Source organism: Narcine bancroftii, chromosome 2 (assembly GCF_036971445.1).
Source record: "Narcine bancroftii isolate sNarBan1 chromosome 2, sNarBan1.hap1, whole genome shotgun sequence".
Classification (NCBI taxonomy): Eukaryota; Metazoa; Chordata; class Chondrichthyes; order Torpediniformes; family Narcinidae; genus Narcine; species Narcine bancroftii.
Window position 1 is genome coordinate 209,748,691 of NC_091470.1, and position 21,255 is coordinate 209,769,945.

At 43.2% G+C, this 21,255-nt stretch overlaps 1 protein-coding gene across 6 annotated transcripts in view; it reads left to right on the forward strand.

Annotated features, from left to right (window-relative positions):
- Nucleotides 1–7,717: 7,717 nt before the first annotated feature.
- The window catches only part of LOC138755030 (gastrula zinc finger protein XlCGF8.2DB-like), a 45,169-nt gene continuing 31,631 nt past the window's right edge, over nt 7,718–21,255 (forward strand). For 2 of the 6 annotated variants that reach the window (XR_011352000.1, XR_011352001.1), the window contains exon 1: nt 7,720–8,299. The gene's annotated coding sequence lies outside the window, so the exon portion shown is untranslated. Of the gene's footprint in view, nt 8,300–14,304; nt 14,412–21,255 lie in introns of all 6 variants that reach the window. The other 4 variants (XM_069920197.1, XM_069920198.1, XM_069920199.1 and 1 more) reach the window with 4 other exon arrangements.

Sequence of the window (21,255 nt, forward strand, 5' to 3'; positions counted from 1 at the left end):
GCTAACCAGGCTACCAGATAAAAACTCATTGCAACACGAAATCTGACATTTGATATGGCTGAAGACATCACTTCAGCTGCTAAAACAGCTACTAGCAATGCAGATGTCTGCCAGAGAGACTCTACGGCTATCAATAAATCTTCCCACCAAAAATTCTCCCACCGTAAATCTTCTCACCTAAAATGTTTTCGCTGCAGGAAGACAAATCACAGCCCAGATGACTGATACTTCAAAAATGCTAAATGAGAGATTTAATAAAGAAGTGCACTTAAGAACAAGACGTTCAGCCAAAAAAAGTACAATAATAAGATGCAAAGCTCCAGAAAAATAAAATACATTAAAGAAAGCCTAGACACCAAAACCATAAAAACCAAGGACTCTGAAGAGATCAAACATGAAGAGAAAAAAAAAATCATGCACATCCAAAAGGAGCCAAATTTTTATGTCAATATCCAAATTAATAGCAAACCAGTGCATATAGAATTGGATACTGGAGCAACGGTTTCCATGATGCCACTAACAATGAAAGATAATCCAAACCGACACTGTTTTAAAAACCGTTATTGGAGAACTACGAGTATTCAGGAAATGCAAGATGCATGTTAAGTACAATGAACAAATGCTAAAGCAATTACCCCCCTATATTGTGAACACCAAGGGGCCAGCGTTATTTGGACACAACTGGCTAAGCCACTTTCAATGAGATTGGCGAGCGATGGGAACGATAATCAGCAAAAGAGAAAGTACCTTTCGCAATAAGGGAGAAATTTGAATTTGAATTGGAAAAAGTATGACTATTAGAGAAAATTCAGTCACTGATTGCTTTACATACTGGCATGATTGGGGAGGCCCAAATGGAGAAATACACATCTGTGGAGATTACAAAGTAACCATGAAGAATTATAAATTCCAGAACACCCATTTCCGAGACCCAAAGAGTTATTTCAAACACTAAATGGAGTACAAAAGTTCACAAAATTAGACCTGTCACAAGCCTACCAACAGGTGGAAGTGGACAATGATTCACAGAAGTATGTGACTATCAATACACATTTGGGATTATTCACATATACCCACATGCCATATGGGATATCAGCAGGACCAGCCATATTCCAAGCAATCATGGAGAAGCTACTACAGGGGCTCAAGATAGGCTGCTACCTGTATGACATCATCATTTCCAGTAAGGACAACGCAGAATATCTAGTCAACTTGGAAATTATTCTAGACCAACTATAACATGCGAATGTCCATCTACGGCAAGAAAAGTGTGTATTCATGGCACCCTCAGTGACTTATTTGGCTTCACTGCCAACATGGAAGGAATATAAATGGACAAGAATGGTACGGAAGCAGTACGGAGAGCTCCTTACCCCACCGACAGAACTACAATAATTTTTGGGTTTGGTAAACAATTATCGCCGACACATTCCCAATACTTTGACATTATGTAAGCCTCTAAATCAACTACTGAAGAAAAATCAAAAATGGTACTGAAACACAGAAACTAAACATACTGTGGATAAATTAAAAATGTTACTAACAAGCAGTAACCATGTCTTAATCCATTACGATTATGGCAAAGAAGTGATACTGGCAGTGGATGTGTCATCAGTGGGATTGGGGTTAGTATTTTCACAGAAAATTGGAAAGAGAGAGCAAACAGTGGCATATGCCTCCAGATCACTAACTATCTGGGACCCTGTTTGGGGAGGTGGGGGTGGTGCTCTGTAGAAGAGGTGAGAATTGATTCCTGTCTGAGAGCCTTGGTGGCCTTAAGTTTATACCCTGCTCTCTGGAAGCTCCTTGACTAAATTAACCTATTTTTGCAGTGATCTTAAAATCACGACTTTCTACATGAAATGCCATTGACAGCATATGAATTTGATTTAAAACACAAACAAGCTTTACAGAATAACCACGCAGATGCCCTCTCCCGCTTACCACTCCCAGATACAGAACAAAACAATCATCAAATGGACATTGGAAGCGAAAGCGATAAATCAAGGTCAGTTGGATCAACTTCCCATTACAGCAAAATTGATCAGTAAGGAAATCCAAAAGGATATAATATTATCAAGAGTGTTGGCCAGAAGATCAGAAAATGTCAGAAAAATGGGGAACTATCGATCGAAGAAGGATGCCTGCTATGGGGAACCAGGACTGTCATCCCAAATAAGTGGCAGAAAGATGCCCTGGCTAAACTTCACAATAACCACCCAGGGATAGTGTGAATGAAAGCACTCACCAGAATGTACATCCTTAGGGGAAGGCATCAAGCGCACGGTCAGGTGATGCAGCATGTGCCAGGAAGCACAATCCAAAGCACCTCAAGCAGTAGCAAATCCATGGAAATGGCTGATAGAACCGTTGAATTGTGTCCATATAGACTTTGAAGGACCATTTATGGGAGAGAACTTCCAGATAGTAGTCAACACACATTCCAAATGGCCAACATGAAAAAAAACGACTGCAGGTCGTACCACCGAAAAACTAAGAAAGTCTTCACATTGAATGGATTACCCATATAACCATATAAGAGCGGAAACAGGCCATGTTGGCCTTTCGAGTCCGCACCAGTTCACTGATTTTGTGCGCCCTCTTCAGGCATTGGTCCCGGTAGATCTTTATTCAATAACGATGGGCGAATTCATTGCAGGTGGAATCAGTCATAGAAATGTTTGTGAAACGTGCAGTTCAATATTTTCTGACAATGGCCCACAATTTGTATCAGCAGAATTTAAGCCCGCCCTCTGGACATCATGATGCCCATGTCATGTCATCCTTCCATATATATAAAACACTGTGACTCAGTGACCATGTTAGTCTAATAGAAGTAAAGGATGAGATAACATCACATCTCTGAGTCTTAATTGTGTGAGGGCATACACAGCAGTGGCGACGAGGAACGAAACAAACTCTACACATATTCCATGCACCAATCGTGAGAAGATAAACAAGTGAAGAAAGGTAGAAAATGACTACCTAACAACCCCAACAAATTCCCACCAAAAGATCAAGGAAAAACGCACCAAGATGGCAGAGGGAAAGTTCGGGGAGTTCAACAAAGCAGAAGAAAGTTGGGATAACTACATAGCCCACAATATTATGGAAAATCCAGTAAACCACAAATGTGCCCTCTTCCTCAGTATAATGGGCAGCAAAACATTTGTCCTCCTTAAAATCTTGCTAGCATTGGAGGATCAGGAGACGAGGACCAGAATACCTGGCATCGTTGTGCAAAATGGCGGAGCACTGTCATTTCGAGCAGTTTCTAAATCAGGCACTGTGAGGCAGATTAGTGATGGGGCTGGCAAACTGCCAAGCAAGGCAAAAATTATTAGCAATGGATAAAGACATTATGCTACAAATTGCATACAGAACTGCCTGCAGCTTTGAAATGACAGATAAAAACTTATGTGGGTCAACCAGACCTACTGGTTGGGAGGTCTTCCCACCAGTAATGCTTCCGTTGTGGGAAATACAACCACTGACCAGAAAACCATTTCTTCAAAAATTCTAAATGCAACAATTGCAAAGTAGAGAGACATATCAAAGCTAAATGTTTGCTTCTAAAGTGCAGGAGGCATGCAAATAAATAGGCAGCTAAAGTCAAAACAAATGCACAGAAAGACAAAACATGATAACCACTCAACCAGTGATGTTGAGTGGCAGAGCACTCAAGCTCCTGATATAGTACACATCCAAGGAATAAATGGAGGAAACACAGCAATCTTTATACAGCCAAAAATAAACAGACACCCCCCGAAGATGGAGTTAGATATAGGGACACACGTGTCCCTAATTCTCTTTGGCTTGGCTTCGCAGACGAAGATTTATGGAGGGGGTAAATGTCCACGTCAGCTGCAGGCTCGTTTGTGGCTGACAAGTCCGATACGGGACAGGCAGACACGGTTGGGGTTGGGTGTTGGGTTTTTCCTCCTTTGTCAGTGAGGTGGGCTCTGCGGTCTTCTTCAAAGGAGGTTGCTCCCCGCCGAACTGTGAGGCGCCAAGATGCACGGTTTGAGGCGATATCAGCCCACTGGTGGTGGTCAATGTGGCAGGCACCAAGAGATTTCTTTAGGCAGTCCTTGTATCTCTGCTTTGGTGCACCTCTGACATGATGGCCAGTGGAGAGCTCGCCATATAACACGATCTTGGGAAGGCGATGGTCCTCCATTCTGGAGACGTAACCTACCCAGCACAGTTGGATCTTCAACAGCGTGGATTCGATGCTGTCGGCCTCTGCCATCTCGAGTACTTCGATGTTAGGGATGAAGTCGCTCCAATGAATGTTGAGGATGGAGCGGAGACAACGCTGGTGGAAGCGTTCTAGGAGCCGTAGGTGATGCCGGTAGAGGACCCATGATTCGGAGCCGAACAGGAGTGTGGGTATGACAACGGCTCTGTATACGCTAATCTTTGTGAGGTTTTTCAGTTGGTTGTTTTTCCAGACTCTTTTGTGTAGTCTTCCAAAGGCGCTATTTGCCTTGGCGAGTCTGTGGTCTATCTTGTTGTCAATCCTTGCATCCGATGAAATGGTGCAGCTGAGACAGGTAAACTGGTTGACCGTTTTGAGTTTTGTGTGCCCGATGGAGATGTGGGGGGGCTGGTAGTCATGGTGGGGAGCTGGCTGATGGAGGACCTCAGTTTTCTTCAGGCTGACTTCCAGGCCAAACATTATGGCAGTTTCCGCAACACATTCGCCAAGACTGGCTGGAAATCGGTTCAATACTAAACGTAAACCACATGGACACTTCCCAGCCAGAACTCGACCAAATCCTCAACAACCACGCAGTGGTTTTCCAACAAGAATTGGGGAAGATCAAAGGTGTTCAAGCCAAACTGCAATTCAAAGATATGGCAGAACCAAAATTCTTCAAAACCAGAACAGTCCCATTTGCTATGAAAGGGAAAATTGAGGCTGAATTAAACAGACTAAAACATGAAGGCATATTAGAACCAAGACAATACAGCGATTGGGCACTGCCCATCGGACCCGTACGAAAAGCAAACGGTGAGATTCGCATTTGTGGCGATTACAAAGTCACCATCAATCCATCACTCAAAATACCCGAACACCCCATGCCCAAGGCAGAAGAATTGTTCCAAGCGCTAAATGGAGGGCAAAAATTCACAAAACTAGATTTGTCACAAGCATATTAACAGACAGAATTGGAGAAAAAAAAACAAGGGAATATGTGACAATCAATACCCATCTGGAACTATTAACCTATACACCTGCCTTATGGAATTTCAGCAGAACCTGCAATTGTTCAAGCAGCAATGGACAAATTACTATATGTAATCTCAGCTGGGTGTTACCTCGATGATATCATCATCATGGACCAAAATGACAGTGAACATTTACAAAACCTTGAAAAGGTTTTAAACAGACTATATGTCTTCATGCACCCCTCAGTAACATATCTTGGATTTACAATCGACAACAAGGGGGTACGAATGAATCCATCAGGAATAGAAGCCATGAGCAAGGCCCTATACCCAACAAATTGGAATTACAGTCCTTCCTAGGACTTGTTAATCACAAGTGGGTGGTTATTTGCAGCCCACTGAACCAATTACTCAAGAAACTAAAAACATAGTCGATCAACTAAAGGAAATACTAACATCAACAAATAATGTCCTGATCCACTATGACCCTAGTAAAGAAGTTACACGAGCCATGGATGCTTCACCAGTGGAATTAGGAGCGGTACTATCCAAATCACAGAAAAAGGTGAACAACCAGTAGCGTTTGGTTCGTGAACATTAACCACAAACACAATTACACCCAACCATAAAAAGGATTAGCAATTTTTGGTGTAAAAAAATTTCCACCAATATCTTTACAGAAGAAAATTCACCCTGATCACAGACAACAAGCCTCTTAGTTTAACCCTGGGGCCACACAAAGGTATATCATGCATGCCACTATCCGAGACAGAACGAGAAGAAATTATTAAATGGACAGCAGCCATCAACCAAGATCAACTTCAACAACTGCCCATTACAGCCCAGATGATCGCAAAGGAAACACGAAAAGAGGCAACATTAAGCAAAATCCTATACTTCAACTTTAATGGGCAGCCTGAATCTGAATTCATCTCAGAAGATCTAAAACCTTACCACACACGCTGCCATGAATTATCAATCGAAGAAGGATGTCTAACCCGTACAATTATGCCAGACAAATGGTAAAGTACCATGTTATCAAAACTGCACCACAACCATCCGGGAATGGTACTGGAACAGATGCATGTCTGGTGGCCCTCTATAGACAGAGACATTGAAACAACATTAAGAGAATGCAAAGTATGTCAGACAATGCAACCAAAAATGCCGCAAGCCATCCAAACTCTGGCATCAGATTCATGTAGACTTCGCTGGACCATTCATGGGTGAGACTCTCCTTATAGTGTGCATTTGGATGCACACTCCAAATGGCCAGTAGTTTCACAGCTGAAAAACACCAAAGCAGATCCCACGATTGACTGTCTACAAACTATCTTTGCCTTTTACAGATTGCTTCATGAAATAGTTATGGACATGGGCCACAATTTACATCAGAACATTTTTTTAAATGTATGCACGACAACAATATCAGACATATTTTGCCTGCACCCTATCACCCAAGTACTAATGGGGAGGCAAAACGTTTTGTTCAAACATTAAAAAAAACCAATGAAAACCATGAAACTTCTAAATGCCTCCTGAACACACAAAATCACAGATTTCCTATTGGGGTACAGAAACACACTGCATTCTACCACAAAATGCACCCCAGCAGAACTAATGTTTGGCTGCAACCTGTGGACCAAGCTGTCCACAGTTCTTCCAGATCTGGGTCTCCGATTGCAAAAAAAGGCCACAAACCTAACCTAGAACATTGGAAGTAGGTGAGAGAGTTCCAGTACAAGATTATAGACAATAATAAAGACCCATGGGTGGTAGGAGTATAATCTTACAAAAATTGAGCCCCTGCTCACTCTTCTAGTGGGGGACAGATTGTGGAAGCGAAACATTTGACCAATTACGAGCCTTGACTGACATTAAGGTCCATGAGCTGGAGAAGGCAGAACCAGACCTGCTGTGGCCTGCCCCGACCATCAAGCCGAGTGAGGGGCAGGTAGCAGAGATGGTCCTGAAGCCGAGGAGTCCGGTAACTGAGACATACAGCCAGGAGGGCAGCGAAGGCGAGCAGTCGCCACCAAAGGTGGGCAGTAGCTACTGACTCGACCATCGACCTATCTACAGATCCCGAGCTAGACCGTCATTGCAAACCACACCAAGGCGGTCCAAAAGAGAAAGACCACCTGAACGCTTTAAGGACTATGTGCCCTGATTATTATTAAATACTTTCCCTTTTATAATTACTCATGAGATGTATTCTAATTCTCACGTAGTCCTGGGCCCGATGTAATCTTATTAGTTAGAAAGGACCCAGTCAAGGGGTGGAGGTTAGTGTTGGGTATAGCACCTGCCCCTTCCCCCACCGGCCCGACCCCTCCCCCCAGCACCTCCGGCTCCAACAAGGCCAAGGACCGAGCACTCGGGGCCCCTCCCGCTCCGCCCGCACAGGGCAAGTCTCACCTCCCTCAAGGGCTCCTCCACGGCACTAGCCCGTTGTTGAGGTGACGGCGCACAGGCACGCACGCAGGTCCTGTGACGTCAGCGCACATGCAGCCAGGGAGGAGGCAGCCATCAGAGAATCGGCAGCGCGCATGCGGTTGGGGCAGGGCACGCCATCACGTGACGGGGCGGTCGCCGCCAGGAATCTGTCAATCGGCAGCGCCCGGGCATTCACTGCGTATGCATGAGAATCGCTCCGCCTGCGCCAGTTGGAGGGAGGTGTTGGGTCGCCCATCTGACGTCGCCTCGCGCTGGAATTGGTTAGCGCGGGGCCCTTGGACACTCGGAGCAGATGCTCATTTTGCTGCTCGGTGAATCCGGCTCCATCCCGCCCAACAGGGAAGATCATGTTGACGAGCTCAAGCGCTGCCTTTAACATGTTTATGGCGATTATTTTCCCTCACTGCCACAGAACGAAATGGCAGCTGAGCTCTCCCAGAATCCTCTCCTTGATGAAAACGCCCTATCCGAGCTGAGGGCCGAAGGACGCAGGCGGCACGGGGCGGCAGTGACGTCACAAAACGGGGCTGCCTACATTTGCTCTCCGGTTGGCGGAAAGTGGAGGTTTCGGACGTCGCCACCGCCCAGTTTGGGTCCCGCTTCCCTGTGGGAATTGGCCGCTGCGCCAGGACCTGGGAGACCCAGCCGGATGAACGGCTCGGCCCTGGTAGGAAGGGCACACTCGGGCGGGGGCGGCCCTGCAAGGCCCCGTGCGCCTTGTCTGGGCCCGATAGAGCGGGTTCAGGAACGCGGGGCATTTTGGGACTTTGAGCAGAACAGCACAACCCAGACCCTTCGGCCCTGGGTTTTGTGCTGACATATATATTTCTTCCTAAAACGTACTAAACCTTCCCTACCCTGGGTGGGATCAGTGTGGGGACTGATACAGAGTTGTGGGGAGAGAGTGGGGCTGTGGGGCCTGAGATAGGGCTGTCGGGAGAGTGTGGGGTCATTTTATTACTGTAGGGAGAGATTGGGACAGTATAGAACATGATGTTGTGCCGAACCATATATACCTTTAAAAAAAAGTATTAAATTCCATACCCCATAATCCTCTGTGTCTCTCTAAGAGTCTCTTAAATGCTCTCAAATGTTTCCGCCTTCACCACCGTACCTGACAAGATATTCCAGGCACCCACTACTCTTTGTGTTTTTAAAAAAAACTAACCCTGATGTCTTCCCTAAACTTGCCATTCTTAACTTTGTATAGATGTCATCTGGTGTTTGCTGATCCTGCCTTGGGAATCCTGTCTTTGCCTCTTGTAATCTCATAAACCTCTATCAAATCTCTTCTCGTCCTAATATGCTCCAAAGAGAAAAGTCCCTGTTCTGCTCACCTTGCCTCATAAAACGTGTTTCCCAATCCAGGCAATATCCTGGTAAATCTTCTCTATATCCTCTCCATAGCTTCCACATCCTTCTTATAATGAGGTGACCAAACTGAACCAAAGATTTGTAGAGTTGTATCATAACCTCTCTATTTCTCAATTCAATACCCCTATTAATGAATCCCAGCAGTGACTTTCTTAAATATCCTATCAACCTGTGCAGTGATGTATGGATTTGAACCCCCAAGGTCCCTCTGTTCATCCATATTCTTAAGTAACTAACCATTACCCTGTAATCAGCCTCTGGATTGTCCTTCCAAAAGGCATTACCTCACATTTATCTGGATTTAAATCCATTTGCCTCTTTTCTGATCAACTCTGTATGTTGTCGATATCTTATCGTAACCTTCGACAGCTTTCAGCTCTATCCGCAACTCCTTCAGCCTTCATGTCATCCTCAAACTAACACTCATACTTCTGCCTCCTCATCCAGGTCATTTATGAAAATCACAATGAACAGGAGTCTCAGAACAGAATACTTTCCTTCCACTACTTCTCTCTGCTTTCTTCCTACAAGGCAATTTTTTATCTACACAGCCAAGGTTCCACTGATCCTGTGCCTCATGACTTTCTGGATGAATTTCTCATGGGTGCCCTTGGAGAATGGAGAATGCCTTGCAAATAGCCATGTACCTCACTACCTCCATCGATTTCTTTTATAACCTCAAAATGTTCAATTAGACTGGTGAGACACAACTTTCTCTTCACAAAAGCATGATACTCTATCCTTGAGTAGACTGTACTTCTCCAAATGCTCATAGATCCTATCCTGAAGAATTTGCACACCTAGTTTGCACACCACTGACGTAAGACTTTCTAGTCTATAATTTCCAGAATTTTCTGGGACATTCCCTGTGGCCAAAGATGATTCAAAGATCATAGCTTCTTCCCCAAATATCTCTTCTCTCACCCTCCACACCAGCCTGGGGTATATCAGGTACAGCCCTGGGGGATATCAATCTTATTTTTAAGAAGATCCAACACTTCCACTTCCATAATCTCCAGATTGTCTAGCTCACAGGCCTGTTTTTTTTAAAACTTTATTTAAAATTTTATGACATGAATAAAATAAAAATTACATTTAAAGAAATAATAAAAAATAAGATAATAAAAATTAGAATACTACATCATTAAACTACACAAATTAACCCCCCCAATAATTATAACACAACATTAATCATCTAATTTAAAATTAGTCCAACCTTCCCCCCCAAAATAAAGAGTGAAGAATTAATTAACAATGTTGTAAATAAAATAGAAAAAACCCCACTTACAAAAAAAGGATAAAACTTAACAACAAAAAAAATTACTAACAACAAAAAAATATCAATACTAAAATAATACCCTTAAACATATATTTAAATCAAACATAATACATGTATTTAACAAATGAAATCCACTTTAAAATTAAGTTCAAATATTAAAATCATATATCAACCACATATATGTTATACAAAAAAATCATAATTAATAATACATAAATACAGAATTTCCATTAATACAAAGTTTCCTTTATAATTCATCGAGAGAACAAAAACATCCCTTAGAAAAACAATCAGATAAACTTTTTATTCCCTTCCCCTCCCTTGTATAAAAATAAAAAAAAGAAAAAAGTTCAAACTCTTATAAAATTCTCCATATTCTTCATTTATAACATCTTCAAAATTCTCTATCGAAATTAACTTAATTTTATTAAACTCTTCTCCCTCAATGTATTTGTACTTAATTTTCTTCTTTTTCTTCTTATCACCTTTCCCCTCATCTTCCTCTTCATCTAATTCAACATCCTCAATTTTTGACTTATTATCTTCTGTGACATCATCCTCTTAAAAAAGAAAGAAAAAAGAGAAAAAAACCTCCTAATTCCCTCAATTACAATCAGAAAACAAAAAGAGTTTTAAAAAAAATTATTTATTTAAAAAAAATAATTAAAAAAAAAAACCTTCACTTCTTAACCCAAACATTAAAAAGAAGGAAAAAAAAACAGATCGGAGGTCACAACTACCTCCTCCTGTTTAAACCGCCCAAAGCGGTAACTCCCCCAAAGTATTGGGTGTGAGATAACTCACAGGTAGATGACTTCTGGAAACTAGTGCCCACCCAGTTCCCTCTCCCAACTCCCATTTCATTAAACTATCATCATTATTTAAACTATCTAAACTCTCCTCAAAAAAAAAGATTTTTTTTTAAATCAACATTACCACTTCGGTCACCATTGCTTCCATTTCTTTTAAAAAACTGGATCCCACCTTACATCTCTACTCTCTTTGGAGACCTTGAAGGACTACATCGTTCCTGAAACTGCATGATTGGAAGAGACTGAGCAAAGTCCATAACCTCTTTAGGATTGTCAAAATACTTTGGCTAATTTCCATCCTAAAAAATCTTCAGTACCGCAGAATACCTGAATGTTGCCTTATGTCTTTTTTTCCACAACCGTTCTTTCACAGAATTAAATTCGCGTCGTTGAAACATAATTTCTTGACTCAAATCTTGATAGAAGAAAACAGGATTATTCTGAACCATCAAAGGAGATCTATTTTGCTGGGCATTTCTAATAGCCGTACGTAAAATTGTCTCTCTGTCACAATAGTTTAAACAACGGATCAAAACAGATCTTGGATTCTGTCCTGAAAAAGATTTTCTTCTTAAAACTCTATAAGCACATTCCAGTATTAAACCTTCAGGGAATTTATCCTGTCCTAACACTCGTGGAATCCATTCAGTAAAAAATTTTCTTGGATCTGATCCTTCTATGCCTTCTGGCAAACCAACAATTTTCACGTTGTTCCGTCTAGATTGATTCTCCAAATAATCAACCTTTTTTGCTAAATTTTTATTTTGGATCTGCAATGTTTCAATTATTCTATTTTCATCTTGCAGTTGATCCTGTGCATCGACTAAACCTTGATCACACATTTCAAATCTTTCAATGGTTTCAAGCTTAAAAGCTCCATTAATGACTTCCGCCATCGCATTAATCTTGGAAATAAACAGGTTCACAAAATTAGCTAAGTGACTCAATACAGGATATATTTTATCTACAAGATCCTTAACAGACATTTCAACAGAAGTAGATTCAGGCATAATGGAGTCTTGCTGTTCCTTAGAGACCACGGGATCTTCTGTCCCTTCCCTTAATTTAGTATCTTTTCCAGCAGTTTGACTTCGTATAAAAATCCCTCTCAAAGTCCCCCCAGCAATGCCAGGAGACTGAAGATCAGGGTTATCTTTAAGCCAAATCTCTTTAATCATCTTCACTGAATCAATGTCTGGAAAAACCGTTGTAATTGAAGATGCATTTTGCAGCGCCACCACTGTAGCAGTCGAATGACAGCTCTTTAACTCTCCAGCTGGTTGCGCCCCAGCTGATTCAACTGTCAAAGTCTCAGTAACAGCACTCACAGTGGCTGTTGTGTGAAATACTTGCACCCGTCCAGCCCTTTGTCTGAAAGCTGTTGAGTGCGACCTTCAGAGAGCCTCACCGGCTTAAAATGGAGCTTCAATGCCGAACTCTGTACGTCTTCCTCTGGATCCATTCTACGCTGAGTTCTGGCTTCTTGTAAACAAGTAGGCTCAGACAATTTTGGAAAATGTAGTTTTTTAACAGTCTGTTGATGTTTTCTTTTACCTTTTTTTGCATATAAACCATTAGGCACTAATCTAACACCTTATTATTTATAAACTTTTAAAAGAACTTTAAAGGGCACTTAAAGACAAAACAATAAATCAGAGTCAGGAGAGGTCTGGAAGGCACGTCTGTTCCCTACGCCATCTTGCCACGCCCCCCTCACAGGCCTGTTCAATTTCCACCTCACTGTTGTTATGTGCCCAGAGGACCTCAAAACTCAGCAGCAATAGACATTCACTAAGACAAATGGTTACTTAAACAAAAGTTGCTTTTAATTTTCTTTAAATATGAAAACAGGATCAAACTCTAATTTATTACTATTAATTTAACTAACCTAACTTAACCCCATTCTAATTCTAAGAGCACATGTATGTAATGTGTGTGTTCTTTGATTCACAGTCCAATCTCACTTCTCATTCAAGTTCACTGGTTGCAGGCAATTCTTAAACATTTATGAAGTTCACAAGGCTTTGATGCTTGAAAGGTAAATGATTACTGCTCAGGAAGGTTTTTGTTGGTTTTCAGAGAAAGATTTGTTGTTTAAAGATCCCTTCTAATCAGCCATGTCAGTGTCTTGCCGAAGAAACTTGCCCCATCAGGGTTTTCAAGGTGATGACCTCTTTCTTTCAGGTCACCAAGGAGTTCCTTTTTGTTTCTCTTATTTCAAGTGAAACATTAGGCATCCAGTCCTCTTCTCTTGTATGGACCACAAGGGCTTTGACCAGGCTGAACTAAGCACTCACAACCCATCTTCAAAATGGGGTTTTCCACAAGCTTGCCAGGTTCCAGTCCCAGCTGCTGAACTGAATTCACTCTCTTCCTCTCTCAGAGGGAGCCTGTTTTAGTCTCTATGCTTGCAAAACCACATGACCTTCTTAGAACAGCAACTGACAGTTTGCTGCTCTGAACCTAATCCTCAGAGTTCTTTCATCTGTTGCTTTTCAAAACAACTATCCATTAATGTAGTCCCTTGGGCTCTCCCCAAAGCTTTTGGAAAGGTATTCGGAGCAGGCCTGTCTAGCTTGAGCAGAGCTCCAGTATTTAAAATGAGATCTGTTTTGAAGTGTTTGCATGTGACCGATACTAAAAGAAACCTGCCACACTTTATCTCCCCAAATCATATCTATATACACAACATATTCTGTCACACTGTGATCAAAGTCCTTTTGTGAATACTGAAGCCAAGTATTCATTTGGGATCTCCCCAGCCTCCTCCGCCTTCAGGTACATGTTGCCCCCTTATCCTTTAGTGGCCCCACCTTTATTCTCATCATCATTCTGTTCTTAATATAGAATGACTTGGGGTTCTCCTTAATTCTACGTGTCAGCGCATTCTGATACCCCCTTCAAGCTCTCCTCTAATTCCTTTTGTAAGCTCCTTCCAGGCTACAATATACTTCTCTGTTTCCTGCTTCCTATATCTAATGTATGTTTCCTTCTTCCTCTTGACTAGTTGCTTCACCTGTTTAATCAGCCACGGTTCCCTTTTCCTACCATCTTTTCCTTGTCCCAGTGGGACATCCCTATCTTGAACCCTAAACTTCCTCCACCTTACCTCTGTGCTTTCACCCTTAAACATCTGTTTCCAATTTTTCCCTCATCCCTTCATAATTAGCACTTTCCCAGTTTGACTGTTTTTATCTTTTTCCATAGCAAAGGGAGTTGTGGTCACTCTCACCAAAATGCTCCCCCACCAAGAAATCTGCCACCTAACCAGGTCCAGTCTGGCCTCTCCAACTGTCAACCAGTCCACATACTGTGTAAGGAATCTTTCTTGTACACACTTTACAAATTCAGCCCCATTTGTCCCTCTTGCAGTCCGTAGGTGCCAGTCATAAATCATTCATAACTTCAACCTTGTATTTCCTGCATCATTCCAAAATCTGCCTGTTTATCTGCTACGTGGTATCCTGAAGGCTATTTGGGGGTCTATAGACTATTCCCAGCAAAGTGATAGCTCCCTTCTGACTTCCACCCACACTGATTCAGTGGACACTCCCTCTACAGCATGCTCCCTTTCTCTCGCCATGATACTATCCATGGCCAGTAATGCTTCTCCCCCTTTTCTACCTCCTATCTTACATTTTTTTTAAAAACATATAAACCCCGGTGCCTGCATCAGCCAATCCTGTCCTTCCTCCAGCCAAAAACAGCCACAACATCGTAGTTTCACATACTGATCCAAGCTCTGAGTTCATCCTCTTTATTCCTCACACTCCAAGTGTTGAAATAGATATATTTCAAACCCTCTAACTGGCTACCTTTATGTTTTGTCTCCTGTCTGTCCTTCCTCACCAACTCAGAGCACATAGCATCATGCATTTGTCCTTCTACCCTAATCTCTGCCCTCTCATTCTGATTCCCACCGCTTTCCCACCCCCCACCATCAAACTAGTTTAAACCTTCGATTACAGTTCTAGGAAACTTGCCCACCAGGATATTGGTCCCCCTGTCAAGTGCAGCCTGTCCTTTTTCTATAGGTCAGACTTTCCCTCGAAGAGATCCCAATGATCCAGAAATTTGAGCACTGTTCCAACTTATCAGCCACGCATTCATCTGCCATAACTTGCTATTCCTACCGTCTTTGGCGCATGGCATAGGCAGGAATCCTGAGATCACCACCTTTGAGGTCCTGCTTTTTAACTTTCCTAACTCCCCATATTCCTTTTTCAGGACCTCATCCCCACTCCTATCTATATAATTGGTACCCACATGAACCACAACAACTGGCTGATCACCCTCCCCCTCCAGAATGCTATGTACTCAATTGGGAACATCCCTGACCCTAGCAGCTGGGAGTCTCGATCTTGTTCACAGAACCTTCTATCTGCTTTCCTAACCAAAGAGTCCCCAAATATCATAACTCTCCTTTACTCCCCCCTTCCTTTCTGAGCCAGGGAGATAGCCTTTTTGCAAGAGACATGATCACCACTTGTGTCTGGTAGATCATTTCCACCCCCCCCCGACCCCCTCAACAGTACCTAAAACATTATACTTGTTGATGGGGATGGCCACAGGGGTACTCTGCTCTTTCTGCCTCTTGCCATTCCTTCTTGTGACAGTTACCTGTCTCCTGACTTTTTAGGGATGACTGCCTCCCTGATACTGCTGTTTATCACTACCTCTGCCTCCCTTATGATCCAGAGTTCATACAGCTTCAGATAGATCCCTTGACTCGGTTTGTCAGGAGTTGTTGCTGGATGCAACTTTTGCAGATATAGTCATCAGGAACAAACATGCTGTCAATAGACAGTAGGTGCTGGAGAAGGCCAATTGGCCCATCAACCCATTTTTCACTGTCCATTCCCAGCCTTATCCCCATAACCCTTAAATCCCCTGCCCAGAGCCTTACCTAATTCCCTTTGGAACATATCCAGTGAATCTGCCCCTTCCACCCTCTGCGGCAAAGCATTCCACAGATCCACACTTCTCTGGGTTAAAAAAAAATTCTCATCTGTCCTAAAGGCCCTTCCCTGTATTCTTAAACTATGATTTCTAGTCCTAGTCTGTCCCAACATTGGGAACATGTAATCTAATTTCACCCTGTCTAGCCCCTTGATAATCTTATCTACCTCAATCATGTCTCCCCTCATCCTTCTAAACTCCATCGCAGATAGAAACATAGAAAATAGGTGTCATTTGGCCCTTCAAGCCTACACCGCCATTCATTTTGATCATGGCTGATCATCCACTCAGTACCCTGTTTCATCTCTCTCCATACCCCCTGATCCCCCTAGTCACAAGTACTAAATCTAATTCTCTCTTAAATATAGCTATGGAACTGGCCTCAATCACTTCCTGTGGCAGAGAATTCCATAAATTCACCACCCTCTGAGTGAAAGAATTCTTCCTCATCCTTAAACTGTGACCCCTGGTTCTAGACTTGCTCAACATTGGGAACAATCTTCCTGCATCTAGCCTGTCAAATCCCTCAAGAATTTTGAACGTTTCTATTAAATCTCCTCTTAATCGTTTAAACTCCAGCGAGTACAAGCCCAGTCGTTCTAGCCTTTCTTCATATGCAAGTCCCGTCATCCCTGGTATCAATCTGGTAAACCTTTTCTGCACTCTCTCCATGACAATGATGTCCTTCCTCAGATAAGGAGACCAGAACTGAACACAATACTCCAGGTGAGGTCTCACCAAGGCCCTATACAACTGCATCAATACCTCTCTGCTCCTGAACTCGAATCCTCTTGATATGAATGCCAACATACCATTTGCCCTTTTTACTGCTTGCTGCACCTGCCTGCCCACTTTTAATGACTGATGCACAGCGACACCCAGGTCTCTTTGCATCTCCCCTTTTCCTAATTGGATACCATTAAGATAGTACTCAGCCCTCCCATTCTTTCCTCCAAAGTGGATAACCACACACTTATCCACATTATAATGCATCTGCCATGCATTTGCCCACTCACCCAACCTGTCCAAGTCACCCTGCACACTATTAACAGCCTCTACACAGCTTACAATCCCACCCAGCTTCGTGTCATCTGCAAACTTGGACATGCTGTTTTCTATTTCCTCATCTAAATCATTAATATATATCGTAAATAACTGGGATCCCAGCACTGAGCCTTGTGGTACCCCACTAGTAACTGACTGCCATTCCGAAAAGTACCTGTTTATTCCTACTCTTTGCTTCCTATCTGTCAACCAATTCTTTATCCACCTCAATACCATATCCCCTATACCCTGTGCCTTAAGTTTGTATAGTAATCTCCTGTGTGGGACCTTATCAAAAGCCTTCTGAAAATCCAGGTAAACCACATCTACTGGTTCTCCCCTATCCACTCTACTAGTTACATCCTCAAAAAATTCAATAAGATTAGTCAGACACGATTTTCCCTTCATAAAACCACGCTGGCTCTGACCAATGAATTCACCACTTTCCAGATGTGTCACAATCACATCTTTAATAACTGACTCTTAACATTTTCCCCACTACCGATGTCAAGCTAACTGGTCTATAATTCCCTGATTTCTTTTCCCTCCCTTTTTAAAAAGTGGAGTTACATTAGCCACCCTCCAGTCCTCAGGAATGACTCCAGAATCTAAAGAGTTTTGAAAAATTATCAACAATGCATGCACTATTTCATGGGCTACTTCCTTTAGCACTCTGGGATGCAGACCATCTGGCCCTGGGGACTTGTCTGCCTTTAATCCCTTCAATTTATCCAACACAACCTCATAACCTGCACTTATTTTCCACAGTTCTTCTGTCACATTAGCCCCAAGGTCCCCTATTATTTCCTGGATTATTCATATTTTCCCTAGTGAAGACTGAACTAAAGTAGTTATTTAATTGGTCTGCCATGTCCTTGTTCCCCATGACCAATTCACCTGTTTCTGACTGCAAGGGACCCACATTTATCTTTACTAGTCTCTTTCTCTATAAAAACTTTTGCAGTCATTTTTTATGTTCTCTGCCAACTTTCTCTCATAATCTCTTTTGCCTTTCTTGATTAATCTCTTTGTCTTCCTCTGTAGAACTCTGAATTTCTCCCAATCCTCTGGTATTCTGTTTTTCCTGCCTAGTCCATATGCTTCCTCTTTACACTTGATACTCTCCCTGATTTCCCTTGTTATCCAAGGATGTACTACCCTCCTTGAGTTATTCTTTTTCCAAACCGGGATGAACAAACGCTGTATTTCATCCAGGTGATCCTTAAATGTTTGCCATTGCCTTTCTACAGTTAATCCTTTAAGTAACAATTGCCAATCTAACTTAATCAATTCGTGTCTCATACCCTCAAAGTCACCCTTCTTTAAGTTCCGAACTTGAGTTACAGAATTAACCCTGTCACTTTCCATTCCAATGCCCCAAGAATCTGAACCCTTCCCACCTACACCACTGTTCAAGCCACATATTCATTCTATCTATCCTGCAATTCCTACTCTGACTAGCTCGTGACACTGGCAATAATCCAGAGATTATTACCCTAGAGGTCCTACTCCTTAACTTCCTTCCAAGCTCCCTGAATTTTGCTTGTAGGACCTCATCCCACTTTTTTCCTATGTCGTTGGTATCAACATGGACCACGACAGTTGGCTGTTCACCCTCCCCATCCAGAATGCCCTGCAGCCGCTCCGTGATATCCCTGACCCTTGCACCCGGGAGGCAACACACCAATCGGGAGACCCGTGTATGGCCACAGAAGCTCCTGTCTATTCCCTTTACAATTGAATTCCCTATGACTATTGACCTACCACTCTTTTTCCAGCCCTCTTGCACAGCAGAGCCACTCACAGTGTCCTGACCCTGGCTACTGCTGCCTTCTCCTGATGGGCCATCTCCCCCAACAACATCCAAAGCGGAATATCTGTTTTTCAGGGAAATGACCACAGGAGACTCCTGCACTACCCTCCTGTTCTTACTCTTACCCTTGGTCACCCAGTCCCTATCTCCCTCAACCCTATGAAGCTGTGGTGTGACCAATTTGCTAAAGGTGTTATCCACCAAATCCTCAGCATCCCGGATGCTCCAGAGTGAGTCCATGCGCAGCTCCAGTGCTGTCATGCGGTCAATCAGGAGCTGCAACTGAACACACTTCCTGCACACGTAGTTCCCAGGGACACTATCAGTCACCCTAAGTTCCCACATAGATAAGCCCAGTCTTTCTAACCTTTCAGCATATGTCAATCCTGCCATCCCAGGAACTAACCTTATAAATCTGTGCTGCACTCCCTTTATAGCGAGTATGTCCTTCCTCAACTTTGGGGACCAGTACTGGACACAATATTCCAGGTGAGGTCTCACCAGGGCCCTTGTACAACTGCAGGAGGGCATCTTTGCTCCTATACTCCAATCCCCTCTTTATGAAAGCCAACATGCCATTTGCCTTCTTCACAGCTTGCTGAACCTGCATGCTAGCTTTTAGTAACTGGTGTACGAGTCGACCCAGATCCCTTTGCACTACCCCACTCCCTAGTTCGACTCCATTTAAAAAATACTTTGCTCTCTTATTACTGCCTGCAAATGGATAACCTCACATTTAACTTAATCTTCCATTCCTCTGCCCACTTCCCCAACCTGTTCTCTGACTTCCCACATCCTACTGGACCACCCTAACTACTGCATCCATTACCTGGTCCAAAGTTAATTAAATTAATTAAAGAAACACCACCCACACCTCTCTGGCTCAAGCTCTTCCTCAGCTCGCTGAAGTTTCTCGAGCCAAAGCCTCAGTACCATTCCCACTCCCAATCCTACACTGGGCCACTTGCTACCCCTCCTTTTGTTTGTCCCTGCCAATGATCTCAATTACTCACTCCCACAAATCAACACTCTGCTAAACCCTATGCCTCCCGTGTTCTTTTTAAACTGGTTCTCTAGCACTCCCCTCTCTGCCAAGACTTTCACTCCTCTAATGTGCTCGTGATCCAAAAAGGGTAAAGAGGCGGACATGAGTTCCCTTCCCACTGCACAAACATGCTGGAAGTAAAAGGGAGAGTAAAGTTTTGGGCCTGGGCTCTTCGTAAAGGGACGAGGAAAAACAAGCAGACCCCTGAATAAAAAGGTGGGGGGTGGGGTGGGGAGAGAAGGTGAAGGAGCTCAGGCTCATAGGTCGCAAGTAGAAAAAAGCACAGAAATACTGGAGATCTCAGCCGGACTCACAGCGTCTAAAGGATGTACAGACATATTACCGTACTGTCATTTTGGGCCTGAACCTTTTAGAAACAGAAAACCTAGAGCCAAACATGTCCCGACCAAGAAATTACTAGGCTTACCCATACCCCTCCATTTTTTGAAGCTCCATGTACCTATCCAGACATCCACCTCCATTACCATTGCTTGCAGCCCAATCCACGCACCCAGCAATTTGCGTTTTTTTTTAAAAAAGTACCCCCGACATCTCTACCTACTCCCAGCACCTTAAATCTATGTCCCCTTGTAGCAACCATTTCAGCCCTTAGAAAAAGCCTCTGACCCTACACGCAATCAATGCCTCTCATCAATAAGCAAAGAATAGAAAGGTGTCAGAATAAAAGCTGAAGAATGGCAGGGGGAGGATTCCATCAATGGAAAGTCCTAACTGGATATGATAAGAGGAGAGGGGATCATTGGTTTTGGCTCTGTGGAAGGGGATGGGGAAAAGGGGGGGGGGGGGGGAGAGAATGGTGGGGGAAGGCTCAGAGCGAAGAAGAAGCAGGAGACTCAAGAAACTCATTAAGTCTTTGTTAATACCATGTGGTTGGAAAGTGTTCAGATGGAAGATGAGGTATTGTTCCTTGAATTTGTGGGTGGTCTCAGTCTGGCCGTGCATGAGACCATTGAAAGAAGTGAACAAAGGAATGAGACTGGGAATTGAAATGAGTGGCCACAAATCCACGCTATTGCAGCAGGCAGAACTTAGGTGCTCAACAAAGGGATCTCCCAATCAATGATGTAGAAGAGACCACAGCGGGAGCACTGGACGCTGTAGATAACCCCTGCAGATTCACTTGTTTCTTCACTTGGAAGGGTCCCGAATGGTGGTGAAAGATGAGGTGTGGGTTTAAGTGGAGTATCTCCTGCGGTCACAGGGGTAGGTACCAAGGGGGCAATTGGTGGGGAAGGAGGAGTGGACAAGGGAGTCATGGAGGGAGCGGTCCCTGCAG